The sequence below is a fragment of the Phyllostomus hastatus genome, unplaced genomic scaffold (assembly GCF_019186645.2).
Source record: "Phyllostomus hastatus isolate PE091 unplaced genomic scaffold, TTU_PhHast_1.1 phas_scaffold_501, whole genome shotgun sequence".
Classification (NCBI taxonomy): domain Eukaryota; kingdom Metazoa; phylum Chordata; class Mammalia; order Chiroptera; family Phyllostomidae; genus Phyllostomus; species Phyllostomus hastatus.
This window is the reverse complement of record NW_025334033.1, coordinates 37,054,817-37,076,209: the sequence shown is the minus strand read 5'-3', so window position 1 is coordinate 37,076,209 and position 21,393 is coordinate 37,054,817.

Below are 21,393 nucleotides of genomic sequence, written 5' to 3'. Positions count from 1 at the left end.
GGATCAAGCTTGGAAGAGGGAAGAGGCCTCACTTAGCTAGGAGAGCAAGTTACTTTCAGACCTTTCCACTCATCTAGGTATTCATGTACATCTCCACCAAACCCCAGGGCAAGAACCTACCGATCACCAGGATGGCAAACAGATAAGGGGCCAGAGATCATATTGTCACCAGAGGCACTTTGTCCCCCTCCACCACAGCCTCTCGATATTCCATCGGGTCAAGCAGGACTCAAGGCAGTGACTGCAATAATCAGAGGTGCAGGCAGCCCTCTGATTTCTCCCCAGAAACCAGCTCTGCCCAGTCACCTCTGACTTCGGTCCTCCAGAGTGACACTGAGAACCCTTGTCTAGGGGTGCAGACCAGCCAAGGGCGGAGGACAGCGTCTTCCCATTCTCTCCTGGTTTTTTTGGCTTCCTGACACGAGCATAGCGTGTCCCACTTCGAGGATTCCTCAGGGTTTCTTGGGAGCGCTGTGAGGCAGGAGTGTGTTTCCGAGCAGTCCAGAGTGAAGCCCCTTTTTTCCACCGGGCACCGCAATCTCACACTCTGTCGTTTCTTAATTAAAAACAGGGCTTTAGAACCTGAGAGACATTAGCCAGATTTTTAACACCTTGTCAAGGCAACCCCGCTCACCATGGCGCACCGGGGAGAGCCCTGTTGTGGGCCACCCGAGGCCAAGGTGCCAGCACTGCTGTTTGACTAATTAGCCACAGGACCTTGGAGGACCCAGGGCCTCAAGCTGTACCTTTGAAAATTTTCTCTGTGTGTGCCTATACCAGATATTATGTACCCCTGCCTTTCTGGGTTTATGATAGAGTGGGGTGCAGGTGTCGGAAGAGATAAACCTTAAGCATAGAATCACACATGTACAGGCTTTGATGAATATTCTTAAAGTAGAGTGCACAGTGCTCAGAGGAGGAAGCGTCTAACTTAGACCAACGCTGACATAACATTCCAGCTGCAGGCTAAGGAACGGGCAGGAGTTGGCCAGGTGAAGAACGAGGGAAGAGGGTTCTGAGACCAGGGAGCAGACAGGTAATGGAGCTATGCATCTATCTTTCTCTTCCATGGCTCCAAGATTATCATGTTTAGTATTATGGTCATGTGATCTTTATGTGTGTGTGTGATGTGTCTGTGTATGTAATACATATGAGAATCATGATAGTCAAGTGACCTGTGAGAACCTGTTGGCCGAGACCAAATGAGTGAGTGAGCATCTCAGAGATGCTGATGGGACATAAGACAGTCACTGAAAACCAGACAAGAACATTCATACCTGGTAGACATCAGCCAAGAGCCAGACCACGCCCCCACTCCACCAACACACCTCCGGTCCCTAACACACTGTAAGCCAGGGTCTAAGATCCCCCTGAAGGGAAAGAGGGGGGTGGAGGTAGCCACCCTGAATGGACTACAATTAAATCCTGAAAATCCAGAAAACCACTGCTGTGCCCAAGCCTGTTTGGAAGGAACTCAGTGCAGTTTCCCACCATAGGCTTTTTGCCGTGGAGACTGAGGTTTTGGGTTCTGTTTTGTACATCTGGCTGTAACCTGTGAAGTGCTTCCATGTGGCATGTGTGTGCACCCTACAAAAGGAGGGGCAATGGAGTGAGGCAGCTGTTGTTGTCACGCAGAGAGGGCGGGAGGCAGGCAGGGCAGATCCCCGTCTCTCGGAAGGCTTGAGCACACTCCCCAAGCCCACATCCTGGCACATACTGCAGACCCTCCACCCGCACTCCTCCTGCCCGGCCCTGGCCTGAGATGTCCCAGCATCCTCCAGGAGCCTGTGCATTTCCTGGCCCTGGGGCACACTTCTCAGCATCTCCTGACTCTTCCTCCTCCTCTCCCGGATGCTCGCTAGGAGGCCTAAGACTGGATGGATCACCTCCCTACAGCCCCCAGCCCCTGTGTAACCCTAACCCTAATTGCATTGATGCATGAAGAAAGGGATGGAGAAGACCAAGCAGAGCTGTACATAAGTATAAATAAATATGAGGCAGCTTGACAGAGGGAAGAACAGGCTGAGTACATGACTCTCAGTCTAGAACGGCTGCCCCAGGTCAGAGAGGTCATCTCTAGCCACCAGGCACCCCCATGTACAGGTCCCTGGAAGCCAAGACCTGGCCTAGCCTGGAGGACAAGGCCTTCCCCAGGCAGTGAATAATATCCAGGCCACCACTGATTTGGTGAGAGAATTTGAGCATCTCCCTTCTCCTGGCAGACAGGGAGTTTGCAGGCAGCACAGCAGAACTGCACCAAGAGCTGACAGGACCCTGGAAACTCAACCACGTCCCCAGTGGCACTGGCTGGGGGTGAGGGTGGGGGCAGGGTCTCCTGTGCTTAGAACACAGCCCGGAAAGAACACTAGCCTCAGAGTCAGACACCCAGCCTTGCATCCCACTCCCAGTGTGCTACCTGGAGCACACTACTCACTGTGTCTAAGATCAGGGAGAATACCTACTTCGTGGGTATTGTGGCAGACATTGCTTGTGAAAGTAGCTAAAACAACAGCTTTATTTTTTTCTATCTCAGCCACCTATTGTTCTGAAACTGCACTTGCTGCATCTTGTAATAATTGTATTATTCTGTGTTTTGACTGCATCATCGCTATCGCTGTTGTTGCCATCCCTCACCAGACTATAAAATCCATGAGAGCACAGGCCAGAGCTGTCCTGCTCACACGTCCCCAGAACCTAGCACATAGTAGGAATGCAATAAGAGTATTTTCAATACTGTTTGAATTCCTTCAATAAAAATTAGTGTTTCTTCCTTTTTTGATCCTGCAGGTACAACAAATATTTCTGAACTAGCAACTAAAGCTGAGTGGTTTTCCTGGGATATTCATTGCAGCACTTAAACCCAAAATTACTGAGAACGGAGCTTGAGGAAACCAGTAAACTCAGAAAATCACTAGAAACAGTTTTGGTGTTTATCTAACGAGACGCAACTAAGTCACACACCCAGGAGCCACTTTAGAATGAGGCCATTAACCAGCTTGCTGAAGGTGGACAGAACAGGGACATGTGCTCCGGCCCCTCCACCCCTACCTCCCAAGAACATCAGCCAGGCCCCCCAGTCCCGGGGGCAGGCTGGAGGGAGAGCAAGCTTCCAGTAATTGCAATGCTGTTTCTTCAGGAGGGGGAGGAGGGAAAAGCATTTTAGTAATAAGCAAAGGAGAGGGAAAATCAATAAGGATGTGTGTAATGAATTTTTGTTTCCTGAAATAGCCTGGCAGGAGCCTTGCCAGGAAGAGTTAGGACTAATCAGTGACACGATGAGAGACACAAATCCAAGAACATTATTCAGCTCTGCAGGCTCCCCTGGTAGAAGAATGTTGGTGTAAGAAATTACACCGTGCCCAGCCTGCAGTCCGAAAAAACAGGAGAATGTGGGCAAAGGTAACAATACTATCTGTTGGCGAAGAAACCTGTGCTTCTTTGCTGGCTGGCTTGGAATTAGAGAGGGCTCTGAACAAATTGGACAAACTAATATTTTCTGAACTGTTTAAGTCAAATAAATACCCTTCATTCTACTGCTGGGCTACAATGTAAGGGTTATGAGCAGGCTTCAACATTACTTTTACTACTACTCATCAGCTGTGCAATCTTGGACAGGTTCCTTAACGTCTCTGAGCCTCTGTTGTGTCTTCCGTAAAAGAGGGAGGTAGCAGTACCCCTGCTGCAGAACTATTGCAAGGATTAAATGAGATAAACATCAGTCACAGTGTCACAGGGTAACACTCAAATAACTGTGATTATTATTGTTGGCACTATTGTTAACTAATCCAACTGTGCCAAGTCCTTGTGAAGATCACTAGGTCCTTTGGCGGACTGTTTATCCTTGATGGGCAATCACCCAGTTTCCATCCTAGAACGTCCTGTGTCAGGCAGAACCAGGAGGTGGTGGCTCAATGAAACTGTTGAACTAAAGTCTAGAAGTAAGGGCAAGGCGTTTCCCACTTTAATTTTCTCCCTGAAGTGCGAGCGCGCGCGTGTGTGTGTGTGTGTGTGTGTGTGCGTGTGTGTGTGTCACCTGAAAATAATGGAGGGAATTCCCTTACTGGGATCTCAAGTCTCTGACAACTCACTCACCGATGACAGTACAATTAGCCTTGTGTTCACACTTCTTAAACCACTCTGAAGCATTTCTACTTCTTGCCATAATTGTGTGCAATGTAGTGAAGTGCTTCTGAACTGCACTATCATCATTTTATTAATTCCTGGAACTACATTTCAAAAAATTAATTTTACAGAGGCATGATTTACACGTAACAAACACATGACATCAGTTTAGTGAATCTTGATAAATGTCTATTGTGTAACTGCAGCCACCACCCGAGTCAAGATGTAACAACTTCTGCAGCAGGCTCCTGTGTGCCCTTCCCAGTCCATCCTGCCTCCACCCCAGCCCCAGACAACCATTATCACATCTACGGAAGATCAGGTGTCCTTCCTGGTTTTATTTCCATGGAAACACACCACGAGTCATCTTAGTCCTGGCCCCTTTGGATCAACAGAATGTTTTTGATACTCATTCATTTGGTTGCGTGTATCAGTAATACATTCCTTTCTATTGCTAAATAGTATTCATGGGATGAATATAACACATTTTTTAAAAAATATGTATTGATGAACATGGGTTATTCCCAATTTTTTATTATTATGGCTTAACCTGCTGGTGATGTTCATGAACAAGTCTTTTGACATGCTTCATTTCTCTCAGGCGAATGCCTAAGAGTGGCGGCGCCAAGCCCGACATGTGCTCAGACGGATGCTGCCGGACCGCCCCCAGCAATGGGAGGAGCCTGTGGCTCCGTGTGTGCTCCACCAACTCAGAGTCGTTTAGATGTGACTGCATTTTACATTTACATTATAAATGAGTCATTGTTCTATTTTATTTGGGCTTTTCCAGAATTTCCTCTTCCCTACCCATCTTTCTTCAATTTCTAGAATCTCTCCCCTCCCATTTAGGGTCTCTGAAGGGCAGAAGTAAGGTTAAAGTGTTTACTATTAAATTCTAGAACTTGTTTTAAATATGTTTTTAAAGTGTTCACATGGAAATGACCTCAGTGTACAAAGAAGATAGGAGAATATATATATAGGAGAATACAACTACGTATATAACTACTTATATATTACATATATGCATAACAATATTATATATTATTCAGCCATGAGAAAGAACAAAGACCTTCCATTTGTGACACCATGGATGAACCCTGAGAGCATTAACCTCAGCAGATGTATAAGACAAATACTGTGTGATCTCGCCTGTATGTGAAATCTAACACTTGTAGCAACAGAGAGGAGAAAGGTGGCTGCCAGGGGCTAGGGGGTGGGGGGCTGGGGAGATGTTGGTCAAATGGTACAAACTTGCACCTAGAAGATGAACAGTTGTGGAGACCCACTGCCCAGCACAGAGAACAGAGTCAACAATACCATATTATAAACTTCAAAGTTACTAAGAGACTAGAGCTTCAATGTTCTCACCACAAAAAAGAAATGATGATTACATGATGTGATGAAGATATCAGCCAACTACGGTGGTAATCACATTGCAGTGTATAAATGAATCACATCACCATGTTGTACACCTTAAACTTATACAATGTTATAAGCCAATGATATCTCAGTTAAAATAAAATAAAAATGCTCAAAAGATAGCAGGAGCTCATCTGCTAGAAAAAGTTCTTCCCCATCAGGATTCCTCTTGTTTGTATCACTACAACCCACACATGCGATGATACACACTTAGAATCTCCTCGTCTTTGGGCAACCGTGGCCCTGGAATGATTTATCTACAGCAGACAAAGGACAGAAGAAAACAATAGCTTCCTTTGTACACTAAACTATTAGATTCTAGGACCCTCCTTTCAACAGCCCCTCGGCATGTGGATCATCTGTCATCCTGTGTGGTGCCCCTCCCCCCGGGCTAGTTTCCAGGCCTCCCGAGCCCTCTGGGGCCCTCCGCACGCCAGTCACTCGTTTCCCAGCAGCCGGCCACTGTCCCAATAAACGGACTCGCTGCTTCATGAAATGTAAATCGACTGGCCCATGTTTTATTTAATGCTATTAATTCCTGCCTTAGAAAACAACATCTCAATCTGTAGCAGAATGAAAGAAGTACACGAGATATTCCATTACAAAGACTTTGACTTAGGGAAAAAACTCATGTACTTTAAATTTCCAAGTCCAACATAACCAAGCCTTTCCTAGGATTAAAAACAAACAAACAAAAAAAAAAAAAACAAAGAAACAACGCATTTTTAAGGTGTAAATACTAAGATCTTTTCAAAAGATGTGTGAAATATTTCTTAAGAAAGGCCAGTAATGGTGTCTCTAAGACTCTGAGGCTCCTGAGCATGTCCGGTCGGTCACATTCTGCTCCTTGAGTGACTTACAGTTATTTTCCAAACCCCACATACAAGAAAATGCAAACCCCCTTTTTTTGGCCAAATACTTTTCCAGTTTTAAAACGAAGTAATTTAAGGAAGATATTTATGCCATGATTTCCTTCTGCTGAAGTCATTAAATGCCGTATGCCACCACCTCTTTGACACCTTTGGAAGCCATTTGTAAGGACTTTTCTAAGCCCTTTTTGTTAGAAACAGAACATTTTTATTTTAAGGGTAAATTAACTTGAACATCAGAAGTTTCCAGTTCACGTGGAAACGCTGAACCCGGGGGGTTTGGGTGAGTTATGAACTTGGCAGAAGGCATTCTCTGCCACCCCCAGCCCTCAGTGCCGTGCCAGTGAGAGCAACGCTGCCAGAGCAGAGCGAGGCAAGACGCCGCCGCAGGCGGATGGTCAACATGCTCCTGGTCTCTTTTCAGGTTTGGAAGCCCAGGGGCTACTCAACACTCCAGCAAATGAACGAAAACAAGCACCTCTGCTACGAAAACAAAGCATTCCACACCCCAGTGTGGAATTGCTCGTAATTGTGAAAGTTTTTGCATTTAAAGGATAGTGTGATATGAAAATCATCATGGATGATACAAATACATCATTACCAAGAGGATTATGAAAGACACACTTATTCAAGAGAAAAGGACACACCATGCTACACATTCTGCAAGGATGTCTGCTACCAGGGCGGTCGATGCCATGACCAAGTTTTGGTAAGTGTGACTCAAGGACCACCTGTTCCAGAGTCCCAGGAGGAGCTTGCAGAAATGATTCCTGGGCCCCACCTCAAACCTATAGCTCTGCAGATGAAGCTTATACACACTAAAGTTTGGGAACCCATCAATAAGTCATGTCCCTGAGGGTATTTTGGCCGCCAGAATAATGGTCCCCAAAGATATACGTGTACTAATTCCAGGATCCGTGATTATGTTACCTTAGATGGCACAAGGGGCGTCGCGGGTTATGGACCCTGAAATGGGAAGCATGTCCTCGATTATCCAGATGGGCCCAAGCTATTCACGTGAGTCCTTAAAAAGGAGAAACATCCCCAGCCATAGTCAGAGATGAATTGTGCGAAGAACTTTGTCAATCATCGCAGGCTTGGGAAACTCAGCCGTGAGCCAAGAACCATGGGCAGCCCCAGAAGCGGGGGATGACCCTCAGGGAATGGCCAGCAGGAAGTGAGAGCCCTGTTCTACACCATGAGAACTGAATCCTACCACGGACCTGGATGAGCGGGAAAATGGAGTCCCCCTTAAAGTCTGCGAAAGAGCGCCCCGCTGACCCCTTCCTTGTGAGACTTATGCCTGCAGATTTATGGAACTGTGGGATAATAAATGTGTGCAGTTGTGAGACAGTGAGTTTATGGTCGTTTGTCATGGCAGCAATAGGAAAGTACTATTCATAATCAATCCTGACCCATGTTTGGGGAGGAAAGAGAAGTGAACAGAATTTTACAACTGTATCTATTATTACTATACTATGTGTTACATATTGTTTATACTATATATAAATATTATATGATTACATATTCTATTACATTTCACAACTGTATCCTTATTTCATAACTGTATATTACATCCACATACACACACAAAAATACACCAAAATAGTTGTTATCTTTAGGGATTGGCACTATAAATCTCTTAACGTTTCTCCTTGTGCTTTTAATTTTCAAAAGTTTGCATGACAAATATGTATTACTTTTATAATCAAAAGAATTACTCAACAATTAAGTCAAAAGAGGTGAATATGAGGAAACAAAACCTAATATGACTCAGTCAACAGCGCGCTGGACTTAGCCTGGGGAAGGGGACCCCTGAAGACCAGGTTCAGCCTGGGGCACTCAGCTTCCTGTACAGATGCCCTTGCAGCATCTGTGTGGGGACCCAAGCCCACTCACCTTCTCCTCTTTCGTTCCAGGGACAACATTTGGGACTCAATTAATTTACAACACCTGTTCTTCATGGGAAAGCAGCCCAGACAACTGATTCGATTATTTAGTCTCTCATTTAGAAAATCCAGAGTTGCTACAACTGGCGTTCTGTCCATTTGGATGAACACCATCAAAGCGGGTAGCCAGAAGACTCAGTGATTGCTGTTGCTAGAACATATTAATAGCTCTGACAAAGGTATAGCATTTGAAGTTCATGGTATTCATGGTTGACTGTGCCATGCAGTAGAGAAAAAACATCAAATACTAAATATTTATTAGCATACACACAAAGTGTAATGTAAAAATGAAATTTCTATTAGAGCTACTGAATCCTGCTGAGTGTGCTTAAGTCAAAGGTAGTGCAGGAGGAAGTGTTGCTACCTGTTCTCTAGACCAGACCCCTCCAGGCAAATCTGAGCATCAACAATGTCTGTCTTAAAATAATGATGAACCAGGATGACAATTTGCTAACTTACATGAGAAATCCATTTTATATGGGGACTGTAATAATACTCATCCACGGGAACCTAAGCAGACAGATCTAAGTTCAGGTCTTGGACCCTGACTCAATTGCTGGGTGGCCTTAGGTAGACCTTGACCCCAAGCTTTAAGCCTTGGTTACTTCTTCTGGAGGAAAAGTTACAACAACATCTTACTGAAGTGTTTTATTGAATGCATTAAATTGCATACAAAGCATTTAAAATGTGTGACATAGGGGGAGAGCTTGTAAAATGTTGGCCATCATTATCCCATGGCATAAATGAAATTCAGAAACATGCAGTAATTTTCCCAAAATCCCAGAGACAGAACATGGATGCAAATCCAATTGACCTGACTCCTCATATATAAATCACAGATAATAAGGGAAAAGATAGTAAGAAGTTCTATGTATTGGAAGGACACTAGAATGTATACTCATTTCTGCAATGTTTATAGTCACTCCTGACCCACGTTAGGGGAGGAAACAGAAGCCCCTCCTTTGTGATTCAAAACTGCCTGAATTAAGGGCTGTCATGTCCAGTTGCGCAAGCTGTGCACACACAGCTCCAGGGGGTGCCTCTCACATGGGCAGCAGCCTTGAAGGTCACTGAGCCAGGAACTACAGAGCCATTGTTAATGCACTGGGAGCTAGGAGGGCACTGGGAGTGCAGAGCACTGGGAATGCAAGCGCAGAAGCTATGTATTGTCAGGAGTGCATGCAGATGTAATCAAAACTTTCTATGTTTCCCAGAGGCACAAGGAAGAGTACTCAGTACCACTACCACCCCTTTCTGCAATGCTAAACAGTTCTCCCTTCAGGAAAGACAAAGCACTTCTATACATGTCCCCTAATACCAGTTGTTACTTTGCAGTGCTTAGTCACCATTACAAGTTTAAAATAGCTCCTGGGCCAAAACCTTACAGCAGGATTCTGAAGCATGAAAGAAATGCTGTGAGTGGGGAAATAATTTCAAAACAATTCTTCTAGGAAACAAGAACATGCAGGTCATCAGTATTCCCCAGCAGTCGGGACTGGGTGGGCTGCACACTCGTGGGCCTGGGGGCTGAGGCTCGCCTTCACCACAGTGCGTATTGCAGGGTGAGCACCTCTGTGTGTCCTGGGAGCTGCCCATGCTGGGAGGCTCCCGAGAGCTCAGGAAGACTGCATCTCATCTCCACATGTCCAGCTCCTGGCACAGAGCAAGGTATCAATAAATGTCCAATGAATGGATGAATTTCTGAATTTATAATTCATGAAGAGGCCTATCTGATTATGAATAGACCCCATATTTATAGAAATTCAGTTGAGAAACTGAATTTTTGTCAAAAAGCAATCAGAGGACTGATACGAAAAAGCTCGCTCTCCCACCCCACAGTGAGCAAAGGTAGTCCAGGCCCTAGAGAGAAGTGCCCCCAAGACTCCGGGATTCTCCCCACGTTGGGCTCACCCCCCTCCAGCCCAAGCAGACGTGTCCTAGTCCACACCTGGAGTTAGGCCCGAAGTGGGAAGCCCCCAACGGCTTCTCAGGACTGCTCCCCACGACGTTCGCCTTTCAGAACCACCCCCAGGGCTGATCTTTCCATCGTCTCTTCTAGGAAGGGAACACAACAAGCCTGCATTTATCAACTCTGGGCTCCCTGAGGTCTGCCAAGATGCAGGCGGAACAAATGTACATCCACGCTGTGTCCAGTAGCCTTTCCCCCACTCTTTAGGCCCACTCCTGTGTGTATATGTGTTTTAATGTAATATCTAAAACCCTTAGTCTGTATACTGTGTTTCACAAGTAAAGCCACAAAGCTGCCTCCATCCTGTTATGTTCTTAACACATCTTTTGAAATTCACACAATCCCCTCCCAACCTCCTGAACTCCCAAATAATAAATAACCAAATAATGAGATTGCTGCCCAGGGCGAGATTTCATCTGAGCAATGAAGTGTGCACACCTAGGGCTTTGATTTCATTCTTTTGGACTAAGCTGATTAAGTGCTGAGCAGTTTAGAATCTTTTATAATGTTATTAGATTTCAGAGATGAAATGAATGGAAGCCTGACCAGGGACAAAAATAGTCAAATCCTACTGCATGGGAAATTTCTTGGGGCTAGCTTTCAGGATTCAAACGCTCCATAATACATACAAAGCCTGACTCTCTGAATGATGGGGACAAAACTTCGATATTAAAATAACTTTTATGGTGCCAGGAAACACAGTGACATGCTTTTGTCTTGAAGCATCATGCTTTTGCTTTAATGAAACCATAGATTATTGATTCTCAGACTCAAGGAACACTGTCTTAATGGACATGGTCTCGAGTTATATTACTGCTACAGCCATTAACTTGTGCGACTAAAAGCAAATGACTTCACCTCCCTGTGCCTTATCTCCCTGGTACCTTTCTCGCAGAATTTAGAAAAGTGAGGACACTCAATTAAGAAAACATTTGTGTCCACATGTAAAAGAGGCAATAAGAGTTGAATGTGTAACTGCTTCTCATGCTTCTGGCTGGTTTGCTGGGGTCAGGATGCCTTTGGCAATATCACCTGGTAATATCTCAGCAGACACAAACATCTCACTGATGTGCACATCTGGCTGGATCCTGAGACAGTCTTCCGCTCTGTCTCTGTGCCCACCCTGAAGATTCTATGCACATCCAAGCATGACCCTCATTCACGCCTCTCCCAGGCCTCTCACTCACAGCCCTCTTCTCTCATTCTCTCCTGAGCGTTATATCTGCAGTTATCCACGGGATATCTCTACTTGAGTATAAAAACATAATAAGCCAAGAACTACTTCACCACTCTCCCCTTTCTCACCACTCTGCCCTTTCCTGGTTTCTCCTTCCATCAGTGGTGCTAGGTTCTCCAGGCCCAGAAATTCATTCTTCTTCACCTCCAACATCAGATCAGCCCACCAGGCCCTACTCATTTCCTTTGTTATTAATATTTTCCTTTTTATCTCTTTAATTCTACTCTTAGTCTAGAACTCATTATTGTATCTCTGATTTTTTGATAATTCCCTTCCATGTTGTCCTTCTTCCTCTGATCTCTATTATTTTTTTATACACAGCTACTAACTCAATCAGACAGAACTTGCCTTCTATTCATCATAAAAACTCTGATTTCCATAGTGGGGCTTTGGCTTTAGACCTGTTCTGTTTATGCCATCAGCCTTATAAGTTTCTTGTGCATGCTCTGCCCCTCACACAGATCCTGTCCTCCAGCCAAGTTCATTTGCATTCTGTCTCTAATACACTGTTCCTATTATTAATATTCTAAAAAAATTGAATGAATGAATGAATGGATAGATACATTGAACAGGGGCATATGCTTATAACTCAACTCTCCTCTGCCAGCTCTTGTCTCTCACCATCATAATCAAAGCAAAATATATTCATAAAGTCTTTGGAAATGGATCTCCTTCATGGCTTGCTGCTACTCAGAAATGATGTTATTCTTCCCTGGCTTCATGTCTCAGTCATGCGATCTACAGTTTCACATGTATGTGTGTTCTCCTAGATTGCTAGTTGTTCACCAAACCCAGTTCCTCTTTCTGTATGTAACTGGGCATGTAACAGGACTACATTTCCCAGCCTCTCTTACAGTTAGCGAGGTGTGGCTAGCTAACTAATGGACAAAGGAATGTGAGTGAAAGTGATGTGTGTCACTTCCAAGCTGTGGGAGCTTAGGACCAGGGTGTAACTCTTCCATGCTTTCTCTTCTGTTTTCCCTGCAGTGGGAAAGGGCAAAGAGCAAGTGGCCTTGGGAGTCAGGCATTGACGATGGCAATGTCACCACTAGCCTGGGCCCCTAAATAATGAGGAGAGTCGGCCACTGACTTAGAACACTTCCCTGGATGAGGATATGAAAGAGAAATAAACTTCTGTATCTGAGACCACTGAAATCTCACTGGTTCTTCTTACAGCAGCTCAGCCTTCTCTAAACAATTCCCTACTCAACTGACTCATCAGGGCTCCGATTAGCTGCTGCAGTGTGAGTGGTCCAGATGATGCCTGATGAGAATCAAAGCTGCCGACACACCTCAGGGTGGGGCCAGTCATCCAGCAGAAAGTGGAAAGGAAAATGGACTCTGGCTGCTCTCTGGGGCGCCTCATGAGTGGGGCTGCAGGTTGAATCACAGACAAGGAGGAAGACATGTTAGAAGAAGTAATGTGTGGTCAGTGCTGGAGACCAATGAGGCAGGAGCTAAGAGAGTGGATTAAAAAGCACCATGGATCATCATCACTGGGTCTGGTTCTATTGCTAAGTCTGAGGAATAGTGAGCACTGTTCTGAAAGAGTTTAAAGTTTTCTTCCAGTCTTACCTGTAAATCTCTAGGAGTCTTATTTCTATAGTTCCTGGTTATTTCTCTATCTGTTCCATCTCCCAGAGACAACACAAGATTGGGCCAAAGTAGAGTCTTCTGAGTCCCTACAATAACCACCTTAGTCCCCTCCCCTAGGCCCCAGGATGGGCTAGAGTTCTGGTAGCAGGGCCTCTGGCTAATGCCTAAACTCCATCCTATTGCCAAGGACAGCTCAGACCATGCTACATGGCAGAAAGCTGGAGAAATTCCATCCCGGACCTCCAGATTGGACTGTCTTCCAGGGATTGAGTGGGCATAGGAAGATCTCAGAGACTAGGGAAGGAACGTTTTTGAGTGTGCTAAGGCAGAGAAGAAATTAGTGGCAGTAGGGTAGATCTATAAGGCACTGAGGAGCTGAAATTTGTAGACTTTAGGCTTATTCATTTATTAGATAAACAATTATTGAATACTTACTAAATTTTAGGAACTATGCATATAGAACTTTGAAGCTATGGAATATACCCACTTTTTCTCTAAGTCAAATGGAAAGTTATAAAAGAAGAGTATATGCTCAAATCTGATATGCCCACTACAAGGTTGTTGAAATCGTTGACATTTTACACAAATATTTGGACTAGGCCACTCTGAGGCCCCTGCCTTGAGCAGTGCATGGCTCAGAAGCAGGGAGGAACAAGCACAAGCAACACCGCAGTCCGTGGGGGAGAGGCATGCCCAACCTGGACGTCCAGGTATAATTATCAGCTAAGTGTCTGTCATGTGGCAGCTAGTATGGCAGCAGATCATAGAGCTGAGAACTGCTCTTAAATAAAGAGTTTTATTACTTCAGCAACTTGATCAGCAACATGAAATCCAGGCAGAGCTGACTGAGGAACAGCATCATTTCCTAGGCATAAGGCCAAGTGGTCTGGTGTTCTCAGACCAAAGCTAAAATTCCATTTCAAGGACAAAGCCTTGGCCCTCCAAGTCAGGAGCTAGTGAAACATTTTGTCTGCAACTGAAGAGGGGAGATGAAGAGGGGCTATCACATATGCCCAGAGCCAGTACACAGGAATACCTGGCTTCCTCCATCTGTCACTGGGTCCCCAGTGGAGGCTTTCTTGCCAGCAGTGTTTCTGCAAGACCAAGTCATTCAGCTCTGTACCCAGCTTATGTTAGGTTAGAACTCCGTGTCCCTGCAGAAGTTAGAAGCTCCATGTCTATGGTGAAGAGGCATCCAGGCTCTCCCAATTTATGTGACTCAGGTCGATGACGCTCTCTTCACTTCTAGAAAAAAGTGTTCTTGAGAAAAGAAGCATTAAACCCAGTCATTCTAGGGTTAGTGTCTTGGTGATATCATATGGTGTTTATTCTAGGGATGTTTATACTTTAACCAGCCATGAGACATCTTTATCCCAAAGAATGGATCGACCAGGTTGGATAAATATTAGAAGTCAAGAACATAAGTCTAACACTGAGCTTTCCCATATGTTCCTCCTTCACCAGATGAACACATGTAGGGAAGGGCTGGGTGAGGGTATACGGGATTACATGTATTGAGAAAAGCAATGACGTACAAGTTAAGGACAAAGGTCTGTTCCTGCCTCCAGGGGTAATTAGCTGCAGGACATGGCCAAGCCAGCCAGCTTTCTGGTGACATATTTATGGATGAAGTCAGAATAATAGTACTTTTTATTCTTATATGGGAATAATGAGGATCAAATGAGATGATAAATATGGGCAATCCTACTAAATACATACAAATACAAAACATATTATTGTGCTAATAATGTTGCCAGCAATGAGTGCATGTGAATTTGCTAAACAGTGATGGAGAAAGTAACACATTATTACCCAATAATTCTCAGCTTGGACCCCCAAGCAGTAGAAAGTAACTCATCCTACCAAGAAAAGTGTACACACATGTACATACACACACACAGAACGTGCAGGTGGGACAGGGAGCCCAAGGTTAGATATCGTGCTGCCAGGCCAAGTCACACGTACCTCAAAGCTAAGCCATGGTAAGTGAGTAAAACAGGCAGGCAAGGATTCATAAAATTCACGTTGGTGATTTAGAAAAAAATTCTCCCATAGAAATAACTTAGAAGCTTGCTAGTTAAAGTAAATCAGAGAGAGAAAATTAGAAATAATTCATAAATATTAGCAAGTGTCCTACAACAAGGATGCTAATTCCAGGGCAGACAGCCTGGTGGAGGTGTGATGGAAACCAAGAGTAGGAAGTGAAACAGTTTTGTGGCCTAAAATAAAGTGCAGGTAAGGAAGGAGCACCTCGTCAGTTTTACCAGCAGGTTACTGAGAAGCAGAAAGCCCACGGCGGTGCCATCCCTGCTGTGAGGTGAGCTGCCTGGGAGTGACCATGACTGGTGCCAGGTGGGAGCATCGACAGCCAGGACCCAGGCGAGAGGACTACTTCCCATCAGGAGCACTATGAGCTCACTGTTCCCCGAGTGAGGGCTGGCTGGGGGCTCAGGGACTCCCCGGGGAGGGGCTGTCCAGACACTACAGAGACCCTAGTTCCCCAGAGCACCCCAGGCTGGTATGGCCTCAGGCATATGTGTCATGAGAACAATTCTCCATGTTGGAGTTTAAGAAAACATAAAGAAGTGAGTGACTTGCTTTCCACAGCCTGCTTATACCCGGTATGTGCTTCTCAACTTTTAAAGCAACTGGAAATCCAAAAGCTTAAGAGTAGTTAAAAATTCAGAGTTCAAAATGAGTTACTGCTATTCCTTGGAATCTGTGTGGCCAGCTTCTGTCTTTCTTTGGTCTCTGATATTTAGCAAGAGACAAGGGACCACAGAAATAGCAAAGGAAAGTTTCTAGAGAGCAATATGTAGTGATCTGTAATATGTTTACTTAGGAATTAGCCCTTAATCAACAGATTTAATATTAATTAATAATTCATAAGCTGCTCTTTGCATAGAAATGACATAATTATGTCTCTGATTCAACCCAAAGTGTCCACTGCAGAATATGTAAAATGTTAATTCGTAGTGAATTGCAGTTAGGAAAAAAATTCTTTTAATTATGTAATAAGGCTCATTACAATGGGTAATCAACAAAGCTGCCAAATTAGTCCTCTGGTGGCATTTTTCTATATATAGCAAATAAACTTTTGTTTGCATAAAATGTGTGTTTAAATAGATTTTAAATTGCTTTCAAGAAGGAAGTGGCAGTAAGTCCCTGAGATGGTTAGAAATGGCTTTGTAAGCTTTCAAATCTGTGAGGCAGTAAAGATGGCTCATTTACTGGAAGAAAAAGTCTTAAGTATTCCTCCAGCAGTTGAACAAATGCTCAAAACCTCCATGGGTTTGAACCGCTGTGGTGTTATCTTTTGGAGACTTCAGCTATTCCTGATAGAGTTCAGACAGCAGGAGCACCATTATCAGAGGCTACTAGTGCAGTACCTTTACTGAATGAAAAACATCAGAGAAATGAAAATGTGATCCCTGCCTTTTATTGATAAGACCTCAAAAACTGTGTCCATCCATGCCACATGTGTGAGCTTCATCAAACAACATATTCAAACATAAAGATGCAGCTCTGTCAGTCATTCACCACTCGCTCATTCTTCAAAAACATATTGATTGCTTTCCATGGTCAAGCCCAATGCCAGGAGCACCGAGCTGACCCAGGCTGGACCTCTGGCCCAAGAGGCTCTCAGGCATGATTTTGAAGAGTAGTTTTGGACTTTAAAAATAAGACCGTCCTGAACATACACACATCATAGCCTTATCCCCACCACATCATACCGGGGCAAATAACTCCTCCGAGGCCCAGTTTCCTCGCCTACACTGGAGTGATCTCTACTTTGCAGAGTTCTCTAAAGGTTTCAGTGGGATAAAAAAGGCCAGGCACTTGGCCCCGTGCATGGCAGAAGAGAGTGCACAGAGACCCCTTTGCCCGTCCTTCACGGTGTGGCTGCCAGTGGTGTGTCAGCCTCAGCTGGATGTAATGCACAGTATGATAGACAGTAGCTTTTACATAATTGTCTACGGAATTTAATTCAAATTAACTGACATTTGTGTTAAGTGCTGTGCTAGATACAGGGACTATAAGTAGAAAAGATCTAACCCTTCCTGCCTTGTCTTGGACCCTGCACCCTTGCTTTCTGCCCATTTCGGTCCTCATCCCACCCATAACTTTGCCTCTATCATGCCTTGGTCTATAATTATGCCTTGGTGTCTAGCCCTGAGAACACCTCTCTGGCCACATTTGCCCCTCTTCTCTGCAAACTCCTACATCATGACCTCTGCTGCCCATCGGAATCTCTACTCAGGCCTACAGAGACCAGATCTGTAAAGCTCTTGGAGGGGCTTATGTCAGACTTCCTATCCCTGACAGAGAGGGTGGAAGCTCACTTCCTCCACACTTCACTGCAGTCCTTTTCATCAGGAAGCAGAATATAGCTCTGTAGGCCCTGGTGCACCGGCTGGCCAGGAAATACAACCCTTTGGCCAACTCCAGGTCAGCCTCTGAGGGTCCCCTGTGAGCTCATGCCACCAAATAAGTGCTTGGTTAGCCCTGGAAAGGTGTGGAACTTCAGGCCCACCTCCATGAGAGCATAGAGCTCCAGCACTGAGGAGGGACGATTGAGTGGCCTTGGGCACCTCCTCATATTCAGTGGCTCAGAGTGCCTGGCTCACAGAGGGTGCTTAATACGTGTGGAATACACAAAGGCATGAGTCTGATACGCAGGCCACCCACTGCACACAAGCCTAGCCCACAGCGGGGAACGACCAGAGCTTAATCTCCCAGCTTAAGCAGACTTTCTGAGACCCACTCTGACAGGAGGCTGCCAACTATCAGATTTCACAGCTCTAGCAGAGGGACTGATCACTACCTCCTGGAGCACATGAGTTCATCCTGCCAAATGCCCGGAACTGAACTGGAGGGAGATGAGGCTGCTGTAGTGGACACATGCCAGGACTGACCAGGGATCCACCTAGGAGGAGCTTGCCCAGGCTGAAATGTATGAGTCCTTTTGCCTAGAGTTAGCAACCAGTGCCTCAGAGATCCCCTCAGCATGGTCTCCTTCTGCCAGGATATGCCTAGCTTTAAAAGGAGGGTCAGGGCCCGCACATAAGACCCAGGAAAGTCAGCAACAAACCAGGGTAAGGGCACAAATATGCTGAAGTTTGTTGTTAGGCCTCAGCCACTTCATCCATTTTTTGAAAGGGATATAATAACAGTAAATTATAGATTGGATGGATGTATGAATGGGTGGATGGATATAGAGACAGGGACTGAGGTAGAGACAGAGAGATAGACAGAGGAGAGAGAAAGAAGAAGGGAGGGGGTTTTAAGGCCTGGCCATTTTTCATAGGTATAAACATTTAAAAATAAAATATAAACCTTTAGAAAGGAAAGCCTCTATATGGAAAGGCTTGAGACAGCCCAGATTTGCCAGCTAAGTGGCAGAGCCAGCACATTTCAAATGAGGGTTTTCTGACTCCAAATCATCACTCCAGGTTGCACTTGCACATGGCATTACATAGCCTTAAGGCCATAAATTGGATAATTAGTTACTCCTGCTTTTGAAAATGTCTTTCAAGATACAAAACCTGCTATAGAATCAAAGACAAGTTAAATGATTTGGGGGCAGTGCTGACAGCATTCAGACAATTGAGATAGGAGGTAATACCACTTTTTTTTGACTCACAAAACCATTTTCCTGTAGCCCAAATTCAGTTTAAATCTACACAACAGCTGCTGGCCGTATTATGTAATTCCCTTGAGGCACCTCCTTCTAAAGATAGAAATTTAAATAACTGCATTAAATCCTGGTGACCTTTGGCCCTCAGCAGCGACCTTGAAGCTAGTCGAACCTTCATTTTCTATATGTTACAAATACCCAGAAGTGCCAGGTATGGTCGGGTGGGCTCCTCCTGGAGCTACATTCATTTCTAAGCTATAAAACCATAGCAACAATTTCTATATAAAATTTGGGGAATTGCAGTCTATAAGCTATTGGTTTTCACCAGGGGGAATCGCACTGCAAAACTAGCCATAAAAAGTTAAATGAACAGCAAGAACAGATTCTTCCCCAAGAGCCTCCTCAGGGTCTACCCCCAGGGTCACTGCAGGTGCTGAGTTCTAGTCGTACATGTGGGGACATTTTTCCTGTCCCTCTGTAATCACTAGAGCCCCATGACCTTGGGGTGCTGGTTGGCTCTGTAGCTCAGATGTCAGCTGGGGTTTCACAGCTACTTCAGATGAGATGGACACACAGCCTTTCACCGAGGCTCAAAGCCCTCTCCTCGAATCCCTCAGCTCACCACAGGCATGTACTTGTCTATTGCCTTTGACCTCCAATTCCTGCTTCTGCTAAAATTTTTTCTCTCACTCTGCATCCATTGATCTTCACTCTGGCACTGACCCAAACTTAGTACCCACTCTCCAAAATCTCCACTTACAAAGCATACTCAAGTAATTGCACTCATTATTAACAACAAAGATGTATCGAGTGCTTGCTATATATCAGACACTAGGGAAAGCACCCATGTATATTATCTCATTTGACCCTCTCAACAATCCTTTGAAAAATATCCAGAACTGTTACCTGTAGCAGAAATAAGATGGATTCACAGGGAAGTGACATCGCACTCTGCGTAAAAGAAAAACAATGTACAGTTGTGTTGGCCAGTCTGCTACCCTGGTCTTCAGTTTACCACAGGCGACCCCCATCCCCAGTAGCCACCCCACCTGCACTCCCACCTTACCTGCTTCTATTCTCTCTCTCATCCCAGGTTTTCTGTTCTCTTATTCTTTCTGGAATGAGTCTAGGAATCTCTGTCTTATGCAGGGAAATTCAGCATCCCCCAGATTCATATGAACGTGGCGACAGTGGTGCTCAGCAGAGCAAGTTAACCTGTCCCGCAGAGCAGTGACTTTCCTTAGGAGGGCATTGGGGCTGCAAACAGCAGGTGTGGTCAATATTTTGTTATGGTCGATATTTTGTTTTGCTATTGTTGTTGCACCTACAATCCCCAAGCTGCCAAACCAGATATCAAGAATAGAACTGGAACAATTACCAGACAATTTTCATATTTGTAACTTAATTCTCGTGCATAGAGAGTGCATTTTCATGTCCTAAATGCAAAGAGTTCAAAAGGGCATATTTAATGAGAAGTCTCTCCCTACCCTGCTCCCCCAGCCCCTGAGTGTCTTCCCCCCGAGGGGAACCCATTTCATCAACATGTTATGTGTATTCCAGGGATGTCTGAGGGATCTACAAATACATCCTTTTAGATTCCCTTTTTACTACAATGGTTTTAAGTGGTAGCATTCTATGCCACCATTAGGCACTTTGCTTCTCTCCCTCAACAATAGCTCTGAGTACATGAGAGTACTTCATTCTTTGTTACAACCACCTAGTATTCTCTTGAGCTCCATAATGTATGTAAAACCAGTCCCAAAAAGGGGCAACATTTAGTTCGACTCCAATTTTCTGCTATTGTAAGCTATAGTAGAATTAGTACCTTATACATATATCACCTTTTGAAGGGCTTTTGAAAACATCTTAAGTGATACATGGAGGAACAGAACCGACTTGCAAAGCTCCACAGGCCTCTTACATCCCACAAAAGAGAAATTTGACAAGTGTCTTCCCTCATCTCCCTTCCTCTCCCTGAGCATCTTCACTCATCTCCTGCTCCTCTTCAGTCTCAGAGGAAGGCTGGCTACGTCAGTGATGTCTTTTCCCATCAGTTATCCTCCCTGCTTTTTGCTTGGTGCTTCAGCCCCGCCCCCTGAACTCATTCCCTCCCGCCTCCCACACACACACTCAATCTGCCGGGACAAGACACGACCCACCAACCAACACTCCCCGGCTCTATCATCTCACGGTCATCCTGTCTGCCTTTTGCCAACGAACAGTTGTTGAGCACACATTACGTGTCCAGAGCTGTTCTAAACTCTTTACATGGATTAAGTCATTTAATCCCTGACAACTCCATAAAGAAGTTATGATATTATCTTGCCCATTACTTACGAATAGAAAATAGGCAGGGAAGTTAAGCCACCTGCCAAAGATCACACAGCTGGCACATGATGGACCCGGGGTTCTCAAACAAGCTCGATGACTACGCTCACCCTCTGCCCCCACATTTCTCAACAGAGCCGGCTCCACTGCTGCCTCTGCTTCTCGCCTCTGACCCACTCCTTAACGCTCCATCTCCCCTAACAACTGCCCACCCTTGCTATTCCACTGAAACCCCTGGAAAGCTACCTGTGACTGCCTAAGCACCA